This window comes from Sitophilus oryzae, unplaced genomic scaffold, assembly GCF_002938485.1.
Source record: "Sitophilus oryzae breed Bouriz unplaced genomic scaffold, Soryzae_2.0 scaffold_381_pilon_pilon, whole genome shotgun sequence".
In the NCBI taxonomy this organism is placed as follows: Eukaryota; Metazoa; Arthropoda; class Insecta; order Coleoptera; family Curculionidae; genus Sitophilus; species Sitophilus oryzae.
In genome coordinates, this window is record NW_022146953.1 from 1,616,781 (window position 1) to 1,629,240 (window position 12,460).

Consider the following 12,460-nt stretch of genomic DNA (forward strand, 5'->3'; position numbering starts at 1 on the left):
TTCTTTAATTTGGGGACAAAGTGATAAAATTGACAACGTCGCGCTTTATATTTAATCTATTTTGGCACGGACACGAGTTTGTCGGTCTTTGAGAAGGGTATGAAAGTGAAAAAAGGGGTAGGAAATATAACCGAGGGTGATAGCACGCGAAAAGGTGGTTTTTCCTTTATACATAGTGTCTCAGTATTCCGTGGACATCTTAAGCTATACAAAAATGCCATGTTTGTCCGTTAAAGGACATTAAATTTTAAAAAAACACACATTTTAACATTTGAGTTTCACAAAACAATCAGAAATATTATTAGATGAGAGGAAACTACCTCCACCCCTACATAAATTGTAGTATAAATGTTTTGCAACTTCAACACAAGAAAAACATGTTTTTTCGAAGCTGACCTCCAAAAAAATACATCTTGCCACTTCAAACGTTAAAATCTAATAGCCGATAATAATCTAGTTGGCGAAAGAGTGGAAAATGATGTATAAAAGTTATACATATAAAGAGTTTAAAAAGATAGGAAAATAATATCACAAAAAAAACAAATAACACATTTTTTAATTTCTAAAATTTATTTTTTATCTTAAAACTATATTATTTTAAATTAATAAGTATCATTTTTGGCACTCATGCTGGCAAATAAGCATTTTCTCAAAATATATTATTTATGTGTTTTGAATAATTTTGGTCCTCGCATATTCGCGCTGTTTGCTATTTCCTGTTGATCCTTTTTCATAAATTAATTACTTCAAGAGGTGAGAAATGGGAATTTTCCAACTCATTGGAACCTAAAGCTTTGATGTTTTCCAAATGTTAAGTGCGAAAATGTCGGGAAATATATCTTTTTGCATTTTCTTTTTGAGGATAGAAGGTTTGAAAGTTATTTTGGTTACACGTTTTCAGAGATTATGCTGTTTAAATCTTTCACTAGACTTTGCGAAAATTTGGTTTATTGGATTTTTATTATACTAGGTATGCCTTTAATAACACGGTGAAACTTTATCGTGGCATCTTTTCGTTACGCAGGCGCATAACTTCTTACTATTAGCCAGTGCTACTTTCAATTTTGTGTCTCTGTTCCTAGAAGCAGTGGAATTATTGACTAAAATAGTATTGTTAATATCCAGTGGCGGTGTTATCATATTGTATTTTATACCTCTAACTTGATTACTATAGTTAATTACAGTTGAGGGTTGGAACCTTTGGTGTTACACAGCAAAATAAAACACTAAATCACCACAATACACCAAAACACTTTTACTTTTACGATGGACGCGCGTTTCGCTAACCATGTTAGCATCATCAGCAGATGATTACAAACTAAAATACAATCTACAATTGGAGCGTTTATATACTCGCTCAGTGGGCACAGAGTGGGCGTGGCAAGATCTAGCCAACCGAGTCAGTCCCCACCGAGCGTAACAGTTAGATTTCCGCCACTAGAGTAGTAGGAACAAAGAACTTGAAGGAATTGGACCGTTGTCTCTGTTCATACTATCTTTACATTTATTAATTCTGATGCTTTCATATGCATCTAATTGCCTGTAATTTGAGACTTGTTTAATTAATTTCAAGTTATTAAGATCTATACATTGTTGATAAAGAACATTCTTTCTGGGGTCGAAATATACTATCAATTAAAATACTCCCACTAACTTAATAGACATCCTGTATACAAATGGATCTATTTCTTAATCAAAACAGTCACATAAATCGAAAACTATCCTAAAGTTCTCATGCCTTCGTGTCGCTCTAAGAAATTTATTGTGTCTATAAAAAAATTGCGTGTTTTGAGTATCAAAAGCGTATATTTAGGCTAGAGGCTAAACTGAGAACAGTCGAAGTCTCTTAATTTAATCAGAATATCTCACGAATGGTATTTATAAAGAAAAAAACTACACGTAATGGTTAGAAAGAACCACAGCTTATTCATTTAACAGCCAGTCGACAAAGCTGAAGGGCTGGCAAAGGTTAGTCTTGGGTCGAGATTTCCGTATGTAAGAAGAGTACAATGCGTTTATAATGTACTGAACAAAGAGAGGACAGTAAACACGTTGCCAAACGTAGGAAATAAACCGAGAAACTGTGCACATCGCTAAGAGACGTGGAAGGGGATAAGCAGATTTGTCGCAGTTGACCGGTCGACCCAATCAATACCTCTGTCAGTACTTAAAGTTCACATGCGTTCAGCTTCACGATTTAATTACGTCTCGTGATACTTGATTTGTTTATTTATTAACGATTCGTTGTAATTTTCCCTATAGCTTGATTTTTTTTAAGTGCAAGCTAGAAACACTTGCATTCTAGTCAACATCTTTAGGATAATAAAAACACTAAATCACCACAATACACCAAAACACTTTTACTTTTACACTGGACGCGCGTTTCGCTAACCATGTTAGCATCATCAGCAGATGATTATAAACTAAAAAATAGGCTAATAAACAAGAACAAACAGGTTTAAACAGGAAACAACCGCTTTTGAACTGCTTTGAACCGCTTTTTAGCTTAAAACAACAGGCCTATTCATTTTTTTTGTTCAAACCTGTTTATTTTTGTTTTAAAGCTGTTGTTTCTTGTTTAAACCTGTTTGTTCTTGTTTATTAGCCTGTTTTACATGTTCTTAGTTGATGATGTCACATGTCACATGACGTCACATGTCACATGACGTCACTTCCTGCGCCGGGCGGCTGATGCAGAATCGGCCATCTCCCTCTACTCGTATTGTAACGGAATTTTAAATTATGTCTTTATTTTCGAGAAAATTTAGTCCAAACATAAGGAATATTTTGTTGGTGTTTGACCATCAAAATCTTAAAAATAAAGAAGTTGTTTATAAATCTGCTACAATACGGATATAATATAATCCTTTATTATTAATTTCCTTTTTCATTTGTGGTAAAAATACCTAGCCAGTTTTACATAAAACGTTAAATGCCGAACGCTTATTTTGCCACTTTTTTGGACTAGTGAAATAGACTCTTAATTTCGTTATAATTGAATACATCTATCTGCTTTGCAAAGTTTTATTACAGAGAACAAGCTATATACAAATAACTTTTCACTGTGAATGAAATATCAAATTTCCCTGCGAATTTTCCTCTGTTTTCCACCACCCCCCCTTCAATTTTTATTTATTCTAACTGCCCCCCCGGCCATAGCGGGACCCGTTAATTAAAACTTTCCGGGAAATTTTCGATTTGCCTGAAAATTTTATGCGTACAGCCCCGTCGGTAACACAGTACTAAACCGCAAAATTTGTTTGAAAGAGCTTAAAACGGTTACCGGAGTGGGATTATTATTTGTAAATGTACTTTATTACCTTTATTGTTTTTATTTGTTTTTTCAGGTATTAATTTACCTCTTTTAGAAACATATTTTCGGAGGATTTGAAGAACATGCTTGAAAAAGTGACATATAATGCTGTTTTAATATAATAGTTATTTTTTACAAGACGATAAAATGGTATTTTATCGTCGTGTATAAAACAATATTTTTTCCATAACGAGTTACGTTTGAAAAAATATTCAGAAATTATTATTTCAAGGAATTTGTTACGAGTAGAAAAAATATTGTGCTGGGTTGGCGTTGGTTTCTATGTAATTTGACAAATAAATAAAGCTGTCTCTTTAGTTGTCAGTTTTGAGTCTAGAATATTTTTTAATTCTCTTTCGTGTCGATTGCTGATTGAATTGGAGCCAGAAATGGCTCAAAACACAGGTTCACATCTCACAGGTTAGGTTCAAAATTTTTCTTTTCTTCTTAAATAATTTCGTATTTATAGTGGTTTCAACCAGAAAACAGAAACCATTCGTGATATCCCAAAAGAGATCAACAAAGGATCTTTTCACAATTTAAAAGAAAACGACGACGGAAAGAGATAAACTTTCCGAAACGTTAAGAATTTTTTTCTTTGTTGGGCAAATTTTTATTACTGTAAACAACTTCTGACAATCAGTGTCCATTTCGATTTAACGCAGAAGTATTTAGAAAAAATAACTATTTTATTTTGTAGATTTTTCTTGCAGTGCAGTGGCGAAATACCCATAAAGGATTTTTTTGGAGACACAATTTAAGTACATATTTAAAAACTTGTATATACAGGGTGTTTCAAAACAAATGCGAAAAACTTCAGGGGGCGATTCCTTGTTCAAAATAAAGGGTAGTTTGCTTCATAAACGTTGGGTCAAAAGTCAACCATTAGGGAGATATCGCGGTACAAAGATGGCGGAATAATAATACTTTTATTTTTTATCTTGAAAACGAAAAGAGATAGACTAATAAAATTTTATGGAAGCATTACTGTTATGAAAACACACTTTCTGGTAATTTTTTCACTTTTTTAAAATGAGTGGAAGGGGTTGAAATAAACCACCCCTATCATTCTTGTTAACGAAATTTAAAGAAAAATCTTATCAAACACATGCAAAAAAATTAATTTGGATAGTTTAGTTTGTTTAGAAACTTTTTTATCTCTTGTATTTTTTTGATAAAACTCACCGATTTGAAATTAAAAAATAAAATGTAAAGCATTACATGTCAGGACAAAAAACATTTTCTGATAAAGAATTTAGTGGGCTGCTGTAATTTTTTTAGGAAAAAATCTAGTCGGCCGCTGTTACTTTTTAGGGTGTTCCTAATATTATTTTATTTGACATTACTCTACTGCAATACGTTATTATCTAGATGATTATTATTATCGTTATTATCACTATATTCTTAATCTAAAAATGTTTTTTGTCCTGACATGTAATGCTTTACATTTTATTTTTTAATTTCAAATCGGTGAGTTTTATCAAAAAAATACAAGAGATAAAAAAGTTTCTAAACAAACTAAACTATCCAAATTAATTTTTTTGCATGTGTTTGATAAGATTTTTCTTTAAATTTCGTTAACAAGAATGATAGGGGTAGTTTATTTCAACCCCTTCCACTCATTTTAAAAAAGTAAAAAAATTACCTGAAAGTGTGTTTTCATAACAGTAATGCTCCCATAAAATTTCATTAGTCTATCTGTTTTTGTTTTCAAGATAAAAAATAAAACATTAATTTAATTTCATCTTTGTACCGCGATATCTCCCTAATGGTTGACTTTTGACCCAACGTTTATAAAGCAAACTACCCTTTATTTTGAACAAGGAATCACCCCCTAAAGTTTTTCGCAACACCCTGTATAAAAAGAGAACGTTTCAGATACAAAAAAAAACTAACTATATATGCATAAAACCATATTTTAAAAGAATAAGAATTACAGGAATTACTACAAAGAACGAAAAGTTAAATATGTAGTTAGTAATTGGTGTATGCTTAAACGTATTCTATTCTAAATTAACCAATTCATTAATAAACTCTGAGCAAGCCAGCGAATTGCCAAGAAAATGTCCAAGTGTCGTTTTTAAACTAAGATTTATCTCAATTTGTGAGACATTATCTCGATGAGATCGACATCCTCGTTAGCTAGAATAATCACAGTATGATTTAAACCCTACCTATTATTAGTTTGAAGGCTGGAATTATTGAAATATTTTTGTTACTTTCTTTGTTGCTTAATGAGTTGTACCAAGCAATAATAATCCTCACCATGTTATATGGAAGCGAAACCTGGGTGCCGTATGACGCCAGCACATGAACGCATTAAGCAAGTTCCAATAGAAACACCTTAGATTCACGTGATGGGCTGGTCACGTATGCAGGATGCAAGAAAACCGCCTGCCGAAATTTCTTCTTTACCGTGAGCTTGTGTACGGTAAGAGAAAACCGGGTGGACAACTGAAAAGATACAAGGATATTTTTCATGAAAACTTAAAAAGGATATGCATGCAGAATCAGTGGTACAGAATTGTAAACTCAGTTATAGTCTATAAAATGAATAACTTTGAATTTTGACCGTTATTTTTTACCAACATGGCAAATAGAAAATCACTCTATCAAAAAAGTTACTGATATTCTTTAAATTGAGTAGCTGAACGAATCAGATAGGTAACTCTTTTTACTTTCGTGAAATAGAAAAGGAAAATAATAAAACAAGTGACGGTCCTTCCTCTTCTTGCAAAAATCAACGCGAAATGTCATATTTGCGAAAAGTAAAATGTCATCGGCTTTTGACATTTCTAAATATCAGACCAATGCCGTCTCTAATAGAACAGCCTGGGAGCGAGATTTATGACGTCACGCTTTTTAGATACTACGGATGAATAAATATGTTGTAGAATACATGGAAAACATAATTATTCCTCCTTTTTTTGGTTTGTATTTTAAAAATGATATAGTTTACACGAAATATACATAATATACAATAAATAAATACAATATAATATATACCTATTTATAGTAATAAATAGTTTTGCAAATAAACTATGAACCATACAAATGCAGCAAATGTTTTACAATATACAAATAATGAATAGGTACATAAGATAATGGGTAAAATGTAAAATATATTTTAAATTTTGGGGTTTGAAAATCGATCTAATTTAACAAAAAACATTCAATATCTACTAATAGTGATGTATTATTATTTGCATTCATAAAATTTATATGTATATTTTGGAAGTATCAATGTTGAAAAATTATATTTGCAAATAATACAATATCATATAAAAAAGCGTCAGCGATGGCTATGAAATAAAGATCACTGTCATTTTATATGTAAAATTATTCTAAAACTTTTGATTTTCTTGGGATTTAGGTTCGGGAAAACGCTGATTAAATTTTCATTTGGTTTTTCATTATTCTTATTTGGTTTAAATAAAAACGTTACGGCTAACATTAATCTCGCTCTGAGGCTGTTCTATTAGAGACGGCATTGCGTCAGCATGGTCGCAAATTGCTAACCTAATAAAATTAACACTAGAAAAGCCCGCGGGAACTGTAAAATTCAAAGTTATTCGTTTCACAGACTATAACAACGGTAACGAAAAAGTAAAGAGGGAACAAAGTAATGAGATTCGGTCACAGAAAAGCTCATGAAAGAAACTTTGCGTAAGCATCTTCTGAAGCGTTTCAAATACTCGTCAGCGAGTAATGGCAGTAAAGTAAAGCTAGCCAAAACACCCCAAATTCCATTTGAATAGTCAATCATCTGGATAATTTATTTCAACATTAAACATTGCCGTATCTAAGTTTTGACTTTCTTTACGTTATTTTTGAATTAAAGAAAAAATTAAACAGGTCAAAGTGAAACCTTCTCTCTTCAGAGATGGATAAAGTTTCGGACAAGAAGTTTATTTTAGAGAACTTAAAATTTAATTAGCTACAGGAAACTTTGAGCAACTTTTGGATACGATACAAGCTTTCAGAAAGAAAGTCGAGTCGAAAATTCCGCAGAAGTTTTCGAATTACTTTTGTTATGATTCTTCAATGTGCCTTTTTATAAAAGCACAAAGGTATTTCACGATTGCCCTGTAATTTTTTATTGTATTTATTTTGTGTGGATTTTTCGAAGTGAAACTCACACCCAAAATTCCCAACACACGTGCTTTGATTAAGGTTTGCAGAGCTTCAGCATTTGCCATAAAATAGCGCGCAAATTTTCTTCTTCGTTTGTGTAAAAATACCTAGCCAATTTTACGTAAAACGTTAAATGCCGAACTCTTATTTTGTTACTTTTTCAGACTAGTGAAATGGACTCTAAGACAGGAATGGCTTAGTTATTTTTTAATAAGAATAAAACATTGAAAATAATTGAATAAAAATATAAGAACGCTTATAGAGATAGTCCGACAAAATCTGTTGGTTTGTTTGTTCAATCAAAGAGCAAGGTAGATAGAATGTGACGGAGGATTTATGCGGAAAAACAAAGGAAATCCAAGACAAATTTACTCTGCGTTCGATGGAAAACAGGAGGTCGAGGCTGGGGAAAATAAATCTTCGTTCCGCGACAGCTTATATGTTTTATTCGATTTTCCCGGTCTGTTTAAAAAGCGTGACAGAGAGAGAGGGAGATACGGAAATAAGTACGTTAATGGAAAACGTGGAAAATCTGGAACGATCCAGAAAAGACCTCGTCGAAATGACGAACATCGGTTTGGAAAGACAGTGTTTTTTCCATGTTTTTCCTGTCTTTAAACGTAAGAAGAATCGCTTTTGACTTGACCTGAGATGTTTTTCGCGCTATTTTTCATACAGGGTGTTAAAACACAATAAAATAATAATATTTTTTCCATAGCAACTGTTGGAATTGCATTATATCTATCAAAAATAGTAGTTTAGTAAATGGTAGATTAAATGATACTTTAACACCGAGGATAGGTTAAAAACTTTATTTCTTCTCGCACGTTTTTTAATTGCTTACATTTTTTTAAAATTTTCTATTCCTTTTCATAAGTTATTCGGGATTTAAATGGAAGTAGTTTGGATATGGCGTTTTTCGCCTCGGCCTGAATATCTGTCGGTAATTTACTTATTTCGTTTTGAGCGATTTCTGGCGCCAATTCAATCAGCAATCGACACGAAAGAGAATTAAAAAATATTGACTCAAAACTGACAACTAAAGAGACAGCTTTATTTATTTGTCAAATTACATAGAAACCAACGCCAACCAGCGCAATATTTTTTCTACTCGTAATAAATTCCTTGAAATAATAATTTCTGAATATTTTTTAAAACGTAACTCGCTATGGAAAGAAATATTGTTTTATACACTACGATAAAATTGCATTATCGTCTTCTGAAATTAATTCTTTTCGGTTTTGTACAAGACGATAAAATACCATTTTATCGTCTTCTATAAAAAATAACTATTATTTACTTCTCAGACCGATGGCATGACTTCACCAATTGAATACTTGAGCCACCCTGTAGAAGTTAAAATATTTTCCTGAAATACATTCTAATTTGATTTAAATCTAATAAAAGCATTATAATAAATTTGATACTGTGCCTGGGTACCAATAACCCCGGGTTGTGTACTAGGAAGCAAATTTTCATGCATTATTTTCTTCGATAGGTTGGTAACTTCCGAATAACGGTCTAGGTAAAGTATTTAGCTCATTTTCTAGCTCAGATTTAGAATTATTAGAGTTAAGCAACTCGCATTTTCATTGGAGGACATCGTCATAATTATTTCAAACCGATTATCAACGAGAATATTGTTTACAAAGTTAATGAAAACACTAACGTAATAGAAAAAAAAACTGCGTAGTATTCTGGATATATAATCGTGACAAAATTAGGTTATTTTAGCGCACCGTAGCTGGGGATTCAGGTTCGAATCCCCGCCAGCAACATAAAGTTTAAAAATAGCTCTTTGGTGGCTTTAGAATAAATTTGAGGACGCGATTAAATTTTGTTTCATTTCTGTTTACACTTTGAGTGATTTAATTGTAAAGAAAGCATATTCTTTGGTAAGTTTTTGGTAACTACTTTTTTTCTTTGTTTTTTGCTCTTTCTCAGAGATCAGTCTTTTCACCGGATTTCTGGATGGAATCCGCCCATCCAGAAATAGCCCTTCAGGTGGAAATGACCTAATTGTCGCGTCCCGCGTCCAGAAAGGAGATTCTTGTCGCACCGTCCCTTCCAGCGTTTCTACCATCATCCAGGAATTAATTAATCCACCCTTAGGGCTTCCGGGGCTATCCAGAAACGAATCTACCTTTTAATTTCATCTGTTTTATCGGATTCTGTGTTTTGCACCGGGTGTTTTTGATATTGTGGACGAAATATCTTAAAATGTAGTATAAAATTTATAATTTTATACTATAATTTTTTCCAAGTTTCCAAAAAAATATTTTTTCTCGAATTTTAAACTACACCATTTAAAAATCATGTTTACTGGGTATAAAAATAAATTACTAAAATATTAAAAGTATTAAAAAATAGCTTGACCTCGCGAAAATTATCATCGATTTTTATTCCCCCAGCCGTCTCCGACGTCGTTTTTTTTTCGATCGTATTCGTACAGTATAACAGTATTATTGTGTCTGAAACATTAACCTGAAATATTAACATATTCTCCTTATTTAAAATTTAGATCATATTATACATGACAATGGATATTGCATACTTTTTATTTTTTTTAACACATATAATGAATGATACATACTATTTTACATTCGCATACATGTCGAACAACAAAGAAATGTTTTATTAAACCTTTTTTTTTGAAAATTTTCAGTTTCTTTGAATGGTGCACCTAGAGAGCTTTAAATAATTTTTAGCAGTATAAAAACTAAAAAGCATTAGAACAATTCTATGAAGAATACTTCCTACATTGTTTTACCAAATTCAACTTAAAATCTCAAAAAAATACAATGGTTAGATAAAGGAATCAACCGAATTATGGCTTTTTTAGCTTTATTAAAGCTGGCTTACTTACCATTATGGAGTAAAAAGCAAAATGAAGTGAATCTGGAAACAGATTTAAAAAAGATACTTAGGTTAAAATGAACAGAATGGATAACGGAAGCTAATGGAAGTTTTTTTTTGGTAAAAATAAGTATAATTTCAGACATTTTATAGTAGAATAGGTAATTTACATTTTTATGATAGTAGTTTGCTAAAAATAAGAAGGTTTAACATGGATTTACTTAGCTGAAAGGCTTTTTAATATCTGAAGTTTTTGTACGGTTTTGTAAGCAGAAGATTCAGAGAAATTTTTTACTTGATTTTTGATGGGAGTAAAACTTCACGCGCTAGAACATATTCAATAACAAATACACGGTATTTATTAACATTAACCCATGATAATTCTTCTTGAACAACCTTCAACAGCTTATTTCTTCGCATAATTTTTTTTTCTAAAGAACTTTTAAGTACGGCGAATCAAGCCAACAAAAAACCCCAAGAAATTCCATTCGCAACTGCGTAATCCTAGCTAAAAATCTCACTCATTTTATTTATTTCGCCATTGTTAATGAACGGAAAAAAGAATACAAAGATTCTTGTTGTTGCGCTCATACTGCGGAGATCAATGTGAACAAGTTGTTCACGCAAGGTGAATAAGATCACGATCATGCTGAAGAAAATAAAAGAAATCGAAGGTTTATCACGTCATCGCTGTTTTCAGAGATGCTAAACATAGATTATGGGGTTTGTTTACCATAAGAGTTTTTTTAAAGCTTCTTCATGACTTTATAGTAAAAAAAACGGACAATTCATTACAAATGTAGTTTTCAGACCTTTTCCCTATACAGGGTGGGCCGAACTGTATTCCGGAAACTTCTGCAGATAAAAATAAGTAAGAAAGTTCGTATAAATGTATGTCTAAAATCCTTAGTTTCGGAGATACAGGGTGTAGTAGTTTCATTTATATTTCGATTTTTTCCAAATAATTTCTGAAGTACCTAACGTCAATATTTGGATGAAAATTGGTGTCTGGGAGTTTTTTGACATGAGAAATTTGATTTTGTTGTCAAAAGACGACATATTTTTTGCAATTGCAAATTGCAATGACTTTTTTTAATATAAACTCGTGCTGAGATAAAGGGTCTGACACATGGTACAAAGAATACAAGGTATGATCGATAGCGGCTCCAATTTCGTTCAGTTCGCGCATACCACCTGTGACGTCACTATGAAAATAATGAATAAATAAAAAATAAAGAAAGCTGACACGAGATCTGCATTTTTTGGGGTTATGGTTAAGAATTGTTTATTTTTAAGACTTTTTAGTTCATTTAATTTAATAATTACTAAAACCAGCAGTTCCAAAAATATATTTAAAAATAATAATTACCTATTAACATGGATTTGGTCGATAATAGGTAAGAATACTAAATTTATTTCTATATTCGGTATAAAATTCTTTATTAGGTTTTTAGTTTGCGATGTTTATGGTAAATAATTTTCATGTTCATTGCCTCTGAATTCACATGAGGACAGAGATGAGGTTATCTATGGAAAAGTAACCACAAGAGGAATTATTACATCATTTAAAAAATGTTGGGAAGTTTATTGTTTCCCATCGAAAAGTAGAAAATGCCAATGCAGATGAACGTATTGTAATTATGATAGAAGTAATTCCAAGGGTGAAGTTTATTGTAATTAGTGACCTGTGCTTCTTTTTATATGTAGATGTTTCAGGTTTTGAGAATAAATTGGTTGAACGACACCCAAAATTTAGAGGAAGTATTTGCATACCCAGAATATGCCCATCGAGGATTATATTATAGCTCAAATTTCCTTTAATGGTAGACAATTATTCAATGCAAATTAGCTTTTTAAGTGACTGAAATATTAAATAGTTTACAATATGGTATATCACTAAAAATATATTACTTTTAGGTACAATTAGGGCCCGATACATTTCAAAAAGTAGATTATTTTATATTAAATGAGGTATTGTACCAACAATCAATTTATATTAATAACGGAGATTAAAAAATAACAGAATAAATAGTTCTTTTTTTATACTACAAAAAAAACTATAGAATACAACAGTATTTAAAAAAATAAATAAAAAGTTATGTCCCGGCCGAGATTCGAACTCCGGTCTCTCGCTTTCTAGCCCGACTCCTTACGCAC

The 12,460-nt window shown here is 31.7% G+C and overlaps 1 protein-coding gene across 1 annotated transcript in view; it reads left to right on the forward strand.

Moving 5' to 3' along the window:
• The window catches only part of LOC115885383 (heterogeneous nuclear ribonucleoprotein K-like), a 91,110-nt gene that overhangs the window by 18,456 nt on the left and 60,194 nt on the right, over window positions 1-12,460 (forward strand).